The sequence below is a fragment of the Rhea pennata genome, chromosome 1, assembly GCF_028389875.1.
Source record: "Rhea pennata isolate bPtePen1 chromosome 1, bPtePen1.pri, whole genome shotgun sequence".
NCBI classification, from domain to species: Eukaryota; Metazoa; Chordata; class Aves; order Rheiformes; family Rheidae; genus Rhea; species Rhea pennata.
The window spans coordinates 203,837,501-203,851,170 of record NC_084663.1 but is presented as its reverse complement, the minus strand read 5'-3'; positions in this window follow the sequence as shown (position 1 = coordinate 203,851,170).

The window sequence follows — 13,670 nt, the reverse complement described above, 5'->3', positions numbered from 1 at the left end:
TTCCCTCCACTTGAACAGTTTTCGTTACCCTGCATTGACTGGGGAAGAACACTGTTGTAGAAGGCTGGAGAGATCCCAGCCGCTCTCCTAATAGAAATGACTCTCTCCAGTTTATTAGTTGCATGCATACTGCAGTAATTTAAAATGCTGCAGTTGGTGTGAGATGGCTTCCTGCTGCCTAAACTTCTTTCAATTCTAATGAAGTATATCAGCCTGAGTATAGAAAATTGCACACTCCTTCATCTATTGCTTCTGTCTGGCTTCATAAAACTATCGTATATTGCTCAAAACAAACACATTTAGTTACTTCTAAAATGTAATTCTGATTGTTAAAAAACTAATGACTAGAGGATCAGAAATCACTTTGCTTAATTTCCAAATTAAAAACCCTAACAGCCACTGCACATATAGTTTTGTAGCCTATGTATATTATGACAGTATTTTTCATAAATGACCCTTATCTTTCCTGTTTGGATTTTCTTCCTTTACTTATTTGCCTGATAATAGATCTTTCTAAGCAGCTGACACTCAGTCTATAAGCCACTGGCTTCTTTTTTTATTGCTTTATTCATGCTTTCTTGGTTTTCATCAGAAATAAACAATTTTCCTGTATTATCCAGCCTGTGTCAGATTTGTTCTTCTGAAAAATCCTTCTGTCCTTTTCTTGTCCATTGGTAGTGAATTCTACCTAGAAAACCTTGGGGGCTGATAGAAATAGCACTTCAAATGTCTGTGAATGAAGACAAACGGGGTCACACTACTTCTTTAATTGAGCTTCTGCTATAATAGACACCCAGCCATAATGACATTGTTGTTGATCATAGCACAAACATCTAAAGTGTTTTTGTAAAATCCACCTGCTGTTTGCCAGGCTATAAGTCTCTTGCAAATTGCTGGGTATGATTTATAGCAAGAGCCACTCAGAAGTTACGACTTAGGAAGTGCTTAGGTGTACAAATATGACCTGATCTGCACATCACCAACAGTGGACAGCATTTGATTCAGCAGAAGACTCAGTGATTTTTGCTATTTCCCCTGAAGAACAGGCATAGGGGTTGCCCTGGTGCTGAAGATGTGTGCCATGATCTGTTTATGCTCCTGCCCAGGCCTGCAGCAGCCAAAAAAAGGGAAAATGGGCATGGAAGAGACCGCAGTGTTTGAGGGAAAAAGGGAAAAGGCTGGAGAACCCTGGACGGCAACCAACTCCTCTTATACCCTAATAATACATTTTCTCAGGACATGAGTTAAACAGATTATCTAGTGTTTCATTTCATACATATGCATAGTAGCGGCATATCAATAGACACGTCTATGCCACTGCATCTGTTAAAAGACATTCACTGTTCTCTTGGGAGGTGGGAAGCTTTAGGGGCATAAAATCCAATTTTGAAGTTACTAAAGTTGAATTGACCATCTGAACAGAAGCCAGGTGGCAACCTGACTTGCAACCCAGGACACGTACAGCTTACACAAAGTGGCAAGAAAGCACTTTAAAAGAGAAAAGGTAATTGTGGCAGAGGTGGATGCAGGCAGTTTTGGTAGATATGCAAAAGTTTTCCAAACACAATGATGGTGTTAAGTATATCTTAATGGTGATAGGCTTATTATCCAAGCATGCTTGGGCCATTAGTTTAAAGACAAAATGGGTTCTGAAATAGCTGGGGCTTTTAAAACAATTTTTAGCAGGGAGTATATGCCTCAGAAATTACAGGCTGACTAGGGGAAAGAATTTTTAAACTAGTCTTTAAACAAGCTGTTAAAACAGTATAATGTTCACCATTTTGTTACTAATAAAGAAATAAAAGCTTCCGCTATAGAGTGTTTTAACAGGATGTTCAAAACTGAGATGTGGGGATATTTTACAGCACATAGCACTTTTCGCTACATCAATGTGTTGTCAGAGTTTATGAAGAGTTATAGTCACAGCTTCCAGAGAACTATCAGAACCAGGCCTGTGTATGTGAACTCTTTAAACTGTGTAAAAGTTTGGAAATTTTATATGAGGTTGTGTTTAAAATTGAAGAATCTGTGCCTCTGCTCGGAAAAGGAGACCACATCAGGATGTCTAGAACAAAAGAGAGACTTAAGAAAGGTTATGAGAAGACATTCGTGGATGATATTTTCATAGCTAAAACTGTGAGGTGGGGACAGATACCTGTGTTAAAAAGGATAAAAATACTTACATTTTTTCTCCTGCTTAGGATCTAGCACATATTTTGGGGCCCTCTTTGAGGGCTGCTGATAAGAAATTTGGTGAACTTCAGCAGAAGGTTTAACTTGCTTTTACCGTACCAGGATCTTGTAGAGCATGAGCTTGTCAAGGGTTTTTTAGTTTTATTGTTGTGTTGTGTTCTGACCAGCAGCGACAATAATGAAATCATTACAGTGATGTATGATAAGCTGCACCACATGTCAGCAAATCACCAGTGTATCAACATGATTGGCACTGAAATAAAGATTAACCAGAACAAGTAAGTGTCATTTTGCCTTGGGAAGGTGATTGTAGAGCTGCATCTTCAGTCCTGGAAGTCTCTGATATTTTAAGAAGCCATACCAGAATAGTAGTGGTAAAGAGTTATGGGGACCTGGCCTTGTACAAGAATTATTACAGAGCCCAGGATGGCAATGGTCTCCCTGGTTTTGGAACAAGCATTGGAGGTATATCCTATAGCCTGTTTAGAAAGACAGTCCTGCTTTTGAAAAGGGAGTTGAAAATTATAATGACACATATTAAAAGTGCTGCTAGAGATTTTGCAAAAAATGTGTTTGGAAGTGTTTCCAAGGCTGGACAAGTCGGAAATATCAGGAAACCAGGAGGGGTCAGAGCTTGCTTATATTCAAATAAAAAGCCTTAAAAGAAAGAGAACCACACCCCTGGAGGGAAAGCCTGCCCCAGCCCTTCAAAAGTAAAAGAATGGGGGGTACCAGACAACAGTCTGACCAGGACAAGGAGAAGAAAAAGAACAATAAATCAGGCAGAATGGTGGAAAAGAAAGAGAAAGCCCAAAGAAAAAGGATCCATCCTACTGCTAGAAAAGGAGATGCATTTTAAAATGGATGGTTTTTGTTCACAGCTGCTCAGAACAATGTACCAAATCCAAGCTGGATTTGTCTGAAGTGTTCCTGGTGCCAACCAGCTTTGAGAAAAGCTTATTTACTGAGGTGCCTCCACTTTCTGCTATTGCGGAGTCTGCACCTCTGGACTTTTTCGAAGCTGGCAGTGGGGAAGATTAATGGATCTGAACACCACTCTACCATACTTTTGTTACAAGATTGTAATAGCTGATGGGTCCAGTCTTGGTGCCGGTGAGGCCATGGGCCTTGTGAATTACCCACTAGCCTCTACTTTCAACCAGCTGGATGTTATGCTGAAGGATGCCAGAGCAACAACTGTGACCCTTGCTATGCCTTAACTGAGCTGCTTTTCAATTACAACCACGGCACATTGTCCACACACTTCTCCGTGAGGCTGTTCTACAAAGATGCAGCCAGGCAGCAAGAAGCGGTCATGCTCGGTAGGATTGGTAATCAGGGGTGCAGGCAATATTCGGCTCTGATGGCCCAGACGGTGAGGATCAAACCATTGGAGCCCCTTTACAGCGATTTGTTAAAGTTTTGTTAAACAGTGTGGATGTAAAATTAAGTCGATATTCCACGATGATAGGGTCTGTTTGGCAAGCTCCCTGGCGGCAGAGGTTTGCAGGCTGATTATTACCTGCGCCTTGCTGTTTGTGAAGAAAACATGCTATACCTGGGGTGTGTTGCTGCCAATGCTTAACACCCAGTGGACTGGGCGAGCCTGAAACTGTTCAGCATACCAGTCATCAGCAGCCAGGAAAATTTGTTTCTGGGACAACTGCTCAAGCTTATTTTTATTGGGTTCATAGGTAACAATTCTTTTATCAGCAATTATGCTAAGAATCCTTTCATCTTTAAACTTTATGATATAAATTTTGTGTGAATGGTGAACAAACACTATTGAAAAAGCTGCAGTCTGATTTTGGGAACTGCTGTTGTATGGGAGAATACATGCAGCTCATTCAGATGATTAGCAGCCGTATGAACAACCATTCCCTGCTTGTGGATGGGGAAGAGTTTGCCCAGGGCTATTTCCCATTTGCCTTTAACCAGTCTCCAGACTAAGAATGTGCTGATCACTATTCCTTGATTAAAAGAGGCAACCTGAGAGCAGAAGTATGCCTGACCACCACCATTAATATGATTGTGCATGACGTATGAATATTTATTTTCAACATTAAACTTTACAAAGTGAGCCATTGGGTTTTAGGTATCTTTCGCTTCCTAGGTGGTGTGTGATGCTTCTCAGTCCTCCTCAGTCGCTCATTCTGAGCTGTTCCAAGAGATCCCAGTTCACTGCATTATCCATGGCAGAAGATGGAATAGTCACTGCAGCCATGGCTTTCATAAAAATATCCTCAGGCTAGAAGGGGCGTGAATCTGAAGAACACCTCAAACTAAATCAAGCTGGATGGACCCTTGATAACATCCTCTTTGTATACAAAACATCCCTAGTTGTCCAAACAAGAAATAGGTTTGTGTTGCCCTAGTTTGCCTAGGAGCACTCATGCATTCTTCATCCACCATGGATGCACATCATCCAACATTTCCTGAACAACAGAGTCAGAGTCCTCAGAAGTCTTGAAAGATGTTTTGTTTCCATCTCATTTTGTGCTGAAAAAACAAAAGCAATCTTTCCTGATCATTTTGCTTCGTATATGCCAAGTACTTTTGAAGAGCAGCTGTATATACCTTAGTTTTTTTCATAAGCCATCAAGACTGGTTTTTGGAGAATGTCCCTGTTTCAAAAATCCAAAGAGTAGACCATGTCAGCCTGAATGTATTCCGTGGATAACAACAGCACCTTTAGCAGCAACAGCTTATTTGTAAGCATCAGGTACATCTTTTTTCTTCATATTCTATCTCTACTTTACCAAAGCCCTGTGATAAATGGAAGAGCACAACTTAGAAGAGGACCAAGAAACCCACAAGTCTGCTTCACTAGCAACATCTTTCTTTTGAAGGACAGACTTTTACAATCAGGTTTTTAATGAACTTGTGGCCTTTTTTAGCACGCACATCTGATCAGCTGTTAATGGAATGTTCCAGGTATTCAGGGCAATTTCAGAAATGGTCTTTACCAACTCATTAGAAGCAGTGCAGAGCAGTGCTTTCCTCTGCCAGGAGAGGACCAGATCAACAGCTCCAGTTACTCCCTGGATGCTGAGACACCATGTTCCCCAGTCTGCTCTGAGAGCAACACAGGATGTGAGTCTATCTCCTCTTTATTTATTGCTGAACATTTATTGTCCACCTTCTTTTTTTTTTCCCCCTCAGCTGTTCTGATGGGAAGAGACCAGTTCATAGTTTAAAAGTCTCAGGTGTAGAAGCAGTTAAGCTGCCAATCAGGTACCCATGTGGTGCCTTTGTAGTGTCTTCAAACACTTCTAAAAAGAAGTAGACCTTACTAGGATATACCTGCTTGGCTAGGGACACAACCTGGAGCTTATCCCAAGGGCTCTTAGATAACGTCATATAGTTTGTGTTGAGGGTGATGGTCTTTTTACTCTGGTAAAAAACATTCTAGAAAATGTACAGGATGCTAACATTCCTGAGATGTAAGTAATAAAAGCTTTCTCAATTTTGTCATTCTCACAAGCAGAGTTCATCAAATCATCATTCACAACCTTATTTGCTTCATTACTGAGACTTCCATAGATTTGAAGAATCTCCATTTGTAGAGCAGCTTCTGATACAACAGTTGCCAACAACTTTAACACTATATGATGTTCTCAGGCATAACAGAAAGTAGGTGATCTGCATTATCCAAAAGACATTTTACAAAATAACTTTTCCCACAGTTGCTAGGCTCTGCCAGAATAGTGAAGAAGGGGTGCTTCCAGCAAATGTCTGTGATCAAAAGTTATAACAGAAGCTTTTAAAATTTTCAATCAGTACTCTCTTGTCATAGACCACCTTCTGTGTCTTCCAGAGGAGCCTGGTTTCTAATACCCACTTCTGCTTGTTTCTGATGATAGAGGACTGCTCTATCATGATCTTTTAGGGTTGTCATTGTCTGGATTTACACCGTAATCCAACACAAGATACCCCAGTGCCTCAAAATTGATCCTGTCTCTGTTTGTTGCATTTAGAGTCATGCCTTTAAACTGTGACAACACTTTACTTCAGGCTGCAAGTAGGCGTAAGATTTGAGCCTGATGACACAAACTCAATAATGTACTCATCTGGCAGCAACTCATTTATCAACTCGCCTATATAGTAACTGAGCAGGAGGTTCCAGTCCCCACCAAAATGCACAAATATCATGGAATCCATGTCCTGATAAGGGCAGTAATCTTACAAGGCAACTAAGAGATTATAAAGCTCTGGGTGGTGCAGTGGTGAAGCAAGCTATGAAAAAGTTAGTGTTGCACTGCAGGGTTACATGTCCTTTGGCATATTTCCATCAGACGGTGGCTGGATTCTCATCAACAAAATCACAGAAAGACACGTCCTAAGCTGGAGAAAAGACATACCCATACAACTCCTCTGGGTCTCTTACAGTGGTGGTGCTGGGTAAGTTGGACCTCTGTTTGAATTTTTCCTTTAAACAATCCAAGAAAACTCTGTTACTCCTCTGTTCAAAATGCCAAACTTTATAGATTTCACAAATGCTGTGGCCCTTCTCCAGAGGCTTGTTCAGTTCCAGGAAGCACCAGGTGCTCAGAAGAGTTCTCTGTTCATTACTGTGGGTGCAGATGGCCTGACAGGTTTCAGTGCAAGTGTTGCTCAAGGGAAACAATAGCTTGCTATTTACTCTCATAGGAAGCACAGGCAAGAAGAGCCCATGAGGTGAGCTTTGCTTTGTGCCAAAGTGGGTCCTCAGGGTGTGAGCATTCTCAGAATGCTTTGGGGTGCCCAAGAGGGTGTTGATTTGTTTTGTTGATGAAAGGAGTCTTTCGTCTGAAGGAAAGAGTGCTACCATGTTAGGTTTGGTATGTGGCCATGCAAATAAAGGCTAATATAGTATCCTGAAAGGTGTCTATGCAATGATAAGCCTCATCTTTTCATTGCCCTCTTTCTCACAGAATGTGGAATATACCATCACCATGATCTCTTTCCTGTACGCTCTGCAGTCTTCCTCAAAATTTCTACATCTTGCTGGTAATAGCAATTCATTTCTTTTTGCAAGTCAAAATCTTTTCTGATTAGATGTTTGTCATACCAAGAGTTGCTTTTTCTCCTCAAGCATCATGTTTTCTATCCCATAATATTCCAGTCACGAAAGAGGGACTACATGACTTTAATTTTCAACAGTGTTGGAAAAAGAGGAGAAATAACCTTTGCAGCCCTCAATATCCAGAGCTTGGGGATACTTAGCTTTGTGGGTGAAAAAGAGTCTATGAAATGTATACTGATGCTGGGTACTACCATGCTCAGGAGTTTACCACCTTAGATGATTGGCACATCAGTTTTTGGCACATCCATTTTTTCCAACAGAAGGTTGTAATCCATCACTTTGTCTCAAACAGAATAGTACATACCCTGTGAGTCATGGCATCATTGCTCATGTCCATCCTGTCTAAGCAGGCCACCTGGAGGGTGCCATGAGGCCCTGACCTGCCTATCTTCCAGATGGCAAATTTGCAAGCCCAGAAAATGATCCTGGGATCAGTGTACCTAATGACACCAAGATCAGTCAAGACTGTCTAGATATTTTCCTGCAGGCTATCTGTGAGGTGTGATGGGCATTACATGAACTACCTAGTGCTTACCACTGCAGTAGATCCTACATTTTCAGCCTAGTACAGACATGACATTTGATTTTATATTATTATTCTCAGAATTTATTGTCATTCAGGGTGAGCCACGATGGTAGTGTCTGAACCCAACTCAAGAATAGACCTTGCCCTTATTATTCTATTGGTGATTGTTGCCTTATTTGTGTTTTCTTATTGTATTGATTAACAATTACTGTTACTTGCTTATTACTATTTCCTAAAAGTCAGTAACTTACTGATAAAATATTTTAAACTCATTTTCTCTTAAATACTAAAAGGAAATAAAGATCAGTTAAAAAGTCCTGATAGTCTAATTACTCCTCTGTGGTTTCTTTTAACTATTTTTAGTGTGTTCTTCATTTTATTTGGTATCCATAAATCAATATGTATGTAGTATTTCACATAAAATAGAGAAGACAGTCAAACAGTGAGCTTGATTGAACTAGGATATAAATTACTGAATTAGCTAATGTAATTTACACTTTGGAGTTGTCATTAAAAAGGAGAACATTTTAACCACTAGTAAATGAGCAAGTATTTACTATATTTTAATGGAAAAACTGATGGTAAGTTATTGATTGGTGCTTCTCTTTCTGCATGTTGTTACTGTTTCTTACAATTTTGCTATTTTTGTCATGTCCTAGAACCTGGACAAGACAGGCAGATGATTCTATTTTGGAGATGTAAATTGCAAAACAAACCCACATTTAGATTCCTGTGCTTTTCCTCATAGATATAGATATTTTTAAAGAAATGGTTGGGAGGTAGATAGGCTTTCAGTGATGTTTCCGTGCCTAACTCTCCTCTGTATCTTGCTTTGGATCACAGAATGTGTATCTAAACTATATCCTCAGAATGCGTTGGTTTTGGAGAAGGACTTTCCGAGATGGGAAGAAACCTTTGTGCTCCACCTGGAATGGTTCCAGCCTGAGCACTTCCACATCAGCACAACCGTGCTGGAATTCAGTGCTAGGAGCAAGCTTGTCCTCTCAAACTGCTCCAGCTTTTCTAGACAGCTGCTGCTGAGCTGACCCACAACGAGAAGCTGATGAATTGCAGCTGCACTCTGTCCACTGTGGAAGAATTCTTCAGGAGGCAGGCAGCAATATTCTGCATTACATTCCTGAAGGTGCTTGGAAGGATATCCCTGAAAAAATGAGATACTGTAAGCAAAAGCAGAAATTATAGAATGACTAGAAAATTTGCCTCGCAAGCGGAAGATCATGGCACCTAGTCTGTAGGTGGAGGAAGCACACAGCTGCTGTCTGAGAAGTCAAGTCAGACTGCTGCTGTCACATGCATCCCATCCCTACAAAGCTGAGAGGTGTAAGAGCATCCTGGGATGCTCCATCACAGCGTGAAACAGACTTTCATACTTTTAATTAGTACTGGATCTCAACTGTTTCCACCCAATAGAAGAAAAAAGATGAGCGGTATCTGCCATTTTTTGCAGACAGTGATTCTGTTTCAGTTGGCTCTGCTTTTGGTAAAAATGCCTGAAATCTGCTTGCTGTTACCTGGAGTTGTATAACCAGAATACACCATTGTGTTTGCATTCACTACCCTGCAGCAGAGAGCAAACGGAAGTCATCTGGTAAGCATGTACCATAAACAAAAAGGACATCATAACGATGGTCATCTCTCCACACTGATAAATCCCAGACACACCTGTCTTGAGCTCCTTTGCATAATCAGCAAAGATATTAACTTAGATAATAGCACCATCTATTGAGGATTTACATTAATATTTAGTGTAGATTTTAAAACAAAATTTGCGAACTCACTTGTGTGGACCTTGCAAATATAAATATGTATTAGGGTAATAATTATAACCTTATATCTGGAATGTGATTATAATTTATTAGCAATGAATAAATAAGATTATCTGCCTGCTAGTAATAAGTTTTTCCATACTGGTCAACAGTAATTCTTCCTTAAGGAAACTTTTTTTTTTCCTTCTTTCAGATGAGAAAATAATTTTGCATTTCCTGCACTTTGACTGGAGAAATATAGCAGCCCCTAAAGTTCTTATACCATCTCTTTATAACACATTCAACATGATTCTATTGGAACTCTATTTTCATAAATGCATAACCTTTATTTAAAAAAAAATTGCTATAGCCATAGCCAACAATATGTGTTCACTTTGTTTTTGAAAGGTTCTCATTGTCTGCATTTAAATTATTGAAGATTTTGTAAGTAGGATTTTCAAAAGCATTGAACACTGTTAGTAATGCTTGCATTAAATGTTCATACTTAAAATTCCACACAACTCTTTATAAGGAAGCAGCAAAACACCCTGTATGTGAAGAAGATCGGTGTTGTTGATTGGTCTCAGGTCAAGAAGATGTGGTTAAAATCTTGTCTCTGAGACTTTTCCTGGTGATTTCTGAGAAGCTTTTAAAAAATCTTGTCTGTAAAATGGAGCTAGGGGCTAGGAAGGCTTCTCACAGTGCTTGTCTTTCTAGACTGTCTACACTATTCAAGGTATGGTTATAGTATTTCACTAGTCTTCAGAATTATTAGTCTCTGAATTTACTAGGCCCCTTGGCACAAGATTAATAAATAGTGTGCATAATAAATATGCACATATTGTTTATCTGAGTTTCCTTCTTTCAAAAATGATTTTTTTCTTAAATTACAGTGGCATTGTTTTTAGAAAGCAATTTTACCTCTGCTGAATGACTTTATGAAATAGCAAAGCAATCTAAAATGCAATTTGGCTTCAGCATTAATTTTTTGGATTCTCCACCACAGACAGCATCCTTCCCTGCAAGCTCCTATTTATCTCATGTGTCACCTCAGTTTTGGGATGACATCAGGAACAATAGAGCATTTCAGAGACTGCTTTTTAAGCATCTCATTAAACTGGATGGAGGCTTGAACCTATTTCCCTGCTGAGCATGGAGCTCACTCTTGCTGGGTATTGCTAATCTCACAGGCCAAGATAACTATCCTTAGACTCATTAAGATGTTTATAAGAAGCAACATTGCTAGACTGAATGTGACTGCAATCAGTAGCAGCTTCTGCAAGTTTATTCCACCTAAACCGGTTTTACCGTTCCTTTCTCCCAAACCTGTATGAAATGTATTTTGTTTTTATAGAATTGTATTAATAAATATTTGCAGTGAGTCCAGTTTGTATATATTTGTCAAATGCTGCTTCTAAAGCACTGTTTTGTTATAGCAATAAAAGCAGAAAGTACAATTTCTGGTTGCTTATCCCCTCACATCTGAGATCTATCCTGGGTGAGAAGAAAACTACTGGAAGAGATTCCTGTAAAATATTAGCAGTATGTCATGGTTGTTTATCTTTGCAGACACTTGAGCTTATCAAGTATAAAAAGGGAAAGTATATTGTGAAGAAAAAATACTTGTTTTAAGATTTTTTTGAGGAGTCTCAAAACAAATCTAAAACTCTTGGAAAACACTTACTGGGAAGTTGTCGATAGAAAAGTTAATTGCTCAGTGCTTTGTGCTATTTCTTGCTTATGTCCTGTTCCTTTTGGCTGGTTTTCCTTCTCTCTTATGGAACTGTATCATCGTTTTGACAATCTTGAAAGAATGAGAGCTACTCCACATTATACACTGGCACAACTGTCAGGCAGATCAGGAATGTTTTCTTAGTTATACTTGTTTGTGTGAGATATACTCACTGTGTGAGAGAGCCTGTGTATTTGTACGTGTGTATCTGGATGTAAAAAACAATGAGAGAATCTGCTTGTTTCCTTTGGTTTACGGCTGGTAATTTCAGCTTTGTTGGCTCAACTCTGTTTTAACATTGCATCAAGGCATATTTGAAGTCTTATCGGCATTCATTAATTTTTATCTGCCTTCAGAATCCTACATCATAACAACAAATACAGGCAGTCCCACGTGCTTGTATCAGTTGTTGATACTAAAGTTTCATTAGGTTCAATATCTTTCCATGACAGAGCAGTTAAAATACAGAACAGTTCAGTAAGCCTGGAACAAAACTCAGCTTTTGGGCACTTTCAAGACATGTTACTTAAGGCTTTGATTTCCGCATCCAAACCTATTCAGCATAGTACATAAGCACATCCTTGCAAGTACATATATGATTAAGTGCTGTAATTCAGTGCCTTACTGAATATAGGTTTAACTGTATCCAGATATAATCAAGAAATGAATTTGGTGCATTTTTTAACAAGGTAACTCTATCTATTGCTTTGCTCTGAGTTAATTTTATTCTCTCCACCTCAGACTATGAATTTTTATAAATGCCTTTTCTGCTACCTTAAGTGACTTAAAATTTATATTTGGATTTTTAGCAGGGCCATGATCTTAAAAGATAACATTATTAAACACTTGATCTACCAGAACCATGAGACTGCCCATTTCATGCTGTCAGTTAAAGACATCCTTGAGGAACTACAGTTGTCTCTAGACGTTGTGTTTGGACATCTGCACACTGCATGCAGAAGGACAGTCTCGTTGTCAAGACATTTTGTTGGGAGCACAGTACATCTGCCTTTTACCCTTTATTTTACCAAAGACTTTCTCAAAGACTTTGGACAAACTGCTTCTCTGCACCTCAGCCTGTCTTCTGTAAAGACTATGGAATATGAAGATAGTGAAGAGGCAAAGGTTAATCACGATTTCTTATAATACAAGAATCTGAGGCTCAAATAAAAGGCAGCAATTTTAAAACTAAGCAAAAGGAAACACTCCATTAAACTGTAGAAATCATTGCCATGGAGTGTTATGAAGGCTGAAAATATGAGTTCCAGAACTGACGGGGCAAATTCATGTGAGAAAGGTTCATTAATGGCTATTAAACTCATAGCTGTTGATGTGGCCTAAGAGTAAATTTTTTCATAGATTAGCAGAAACTAGGAGAACAAGAGCAAGAGAGTTACAAATGGACGTTTCCTTTCTTCTTAATTTCTTTTGCCGACCAATGTCAAATGCAGAACAGTTTGGTCTGACCCACAATGTCTGTCCTTATGTCCATAAATTACATTCTTAAGATTAACACATTGAGGGGAGGAATCCAGTTTCTTTCCTCCCGTTTTTTTCTATCATCTCCTCTATTCTGTTTCCAATCTGTCAAAACATAACACTTGCATAACTTCGCATACTGTGAGCGGCACCATTAAATTAAATGGGCTCCTTATTGCGCATAGCCATCAGATGCACACACCCTGGTAAGCCCGAGGCTCTAGCTGGGAAACTAGGAAGCAGCTCTTTGAATAACAGATTGTCTTCTGCTATTTTTATTCTCACAGGCCCCTAGAATAGTGAAGCCCTTAGGACCTCCTGATGCTACTTTGGTATCAATAATTAATGTTAATGAGAACCAATAGTAATGGGATAATTAACTCTATTAGACAAAATGAACTGTCATTGGATAATAGCAACATTTTATCTATTAGTTTTGAAAGGAAAGCAGACTTTCCTTGTTAGCTCTTTTGATTCTTGTTTGTTAGAGAAAGATTTCTTCTCTTTCGCTACAATGAGAAGTATGTAAGAACATAGGATTGAAAGAGAGCTGCTAGGCATAGTCCCCTGCTATTTCTAATGAATGTTTCATTATCTCTTTTATAAACTGATTAAGGTAGGCTGTTTCTTCCCACCATTCCTCCTAGAGGATGTTCTAGAGTTTCATTTTTCTTCTGGCTTGAATCTTCCCAAGCAAGTTAAGACTATTTGGTTTGGTGCTAACATTGCCATTTCACTTAAATAGTTCTTTTCTAGTACTTACACCCCAATATGTATATGAAGTGTAGTCATTTCTCAGCTCAGAACTTATTTTGCTGGGTTAAAAAATCAAATGTATCTAGGTTTCATTAGATCGTCTCTATGTTCCCTGGTAACTGCTGTTTAAACCTGGCCCTATCTGAATTCATT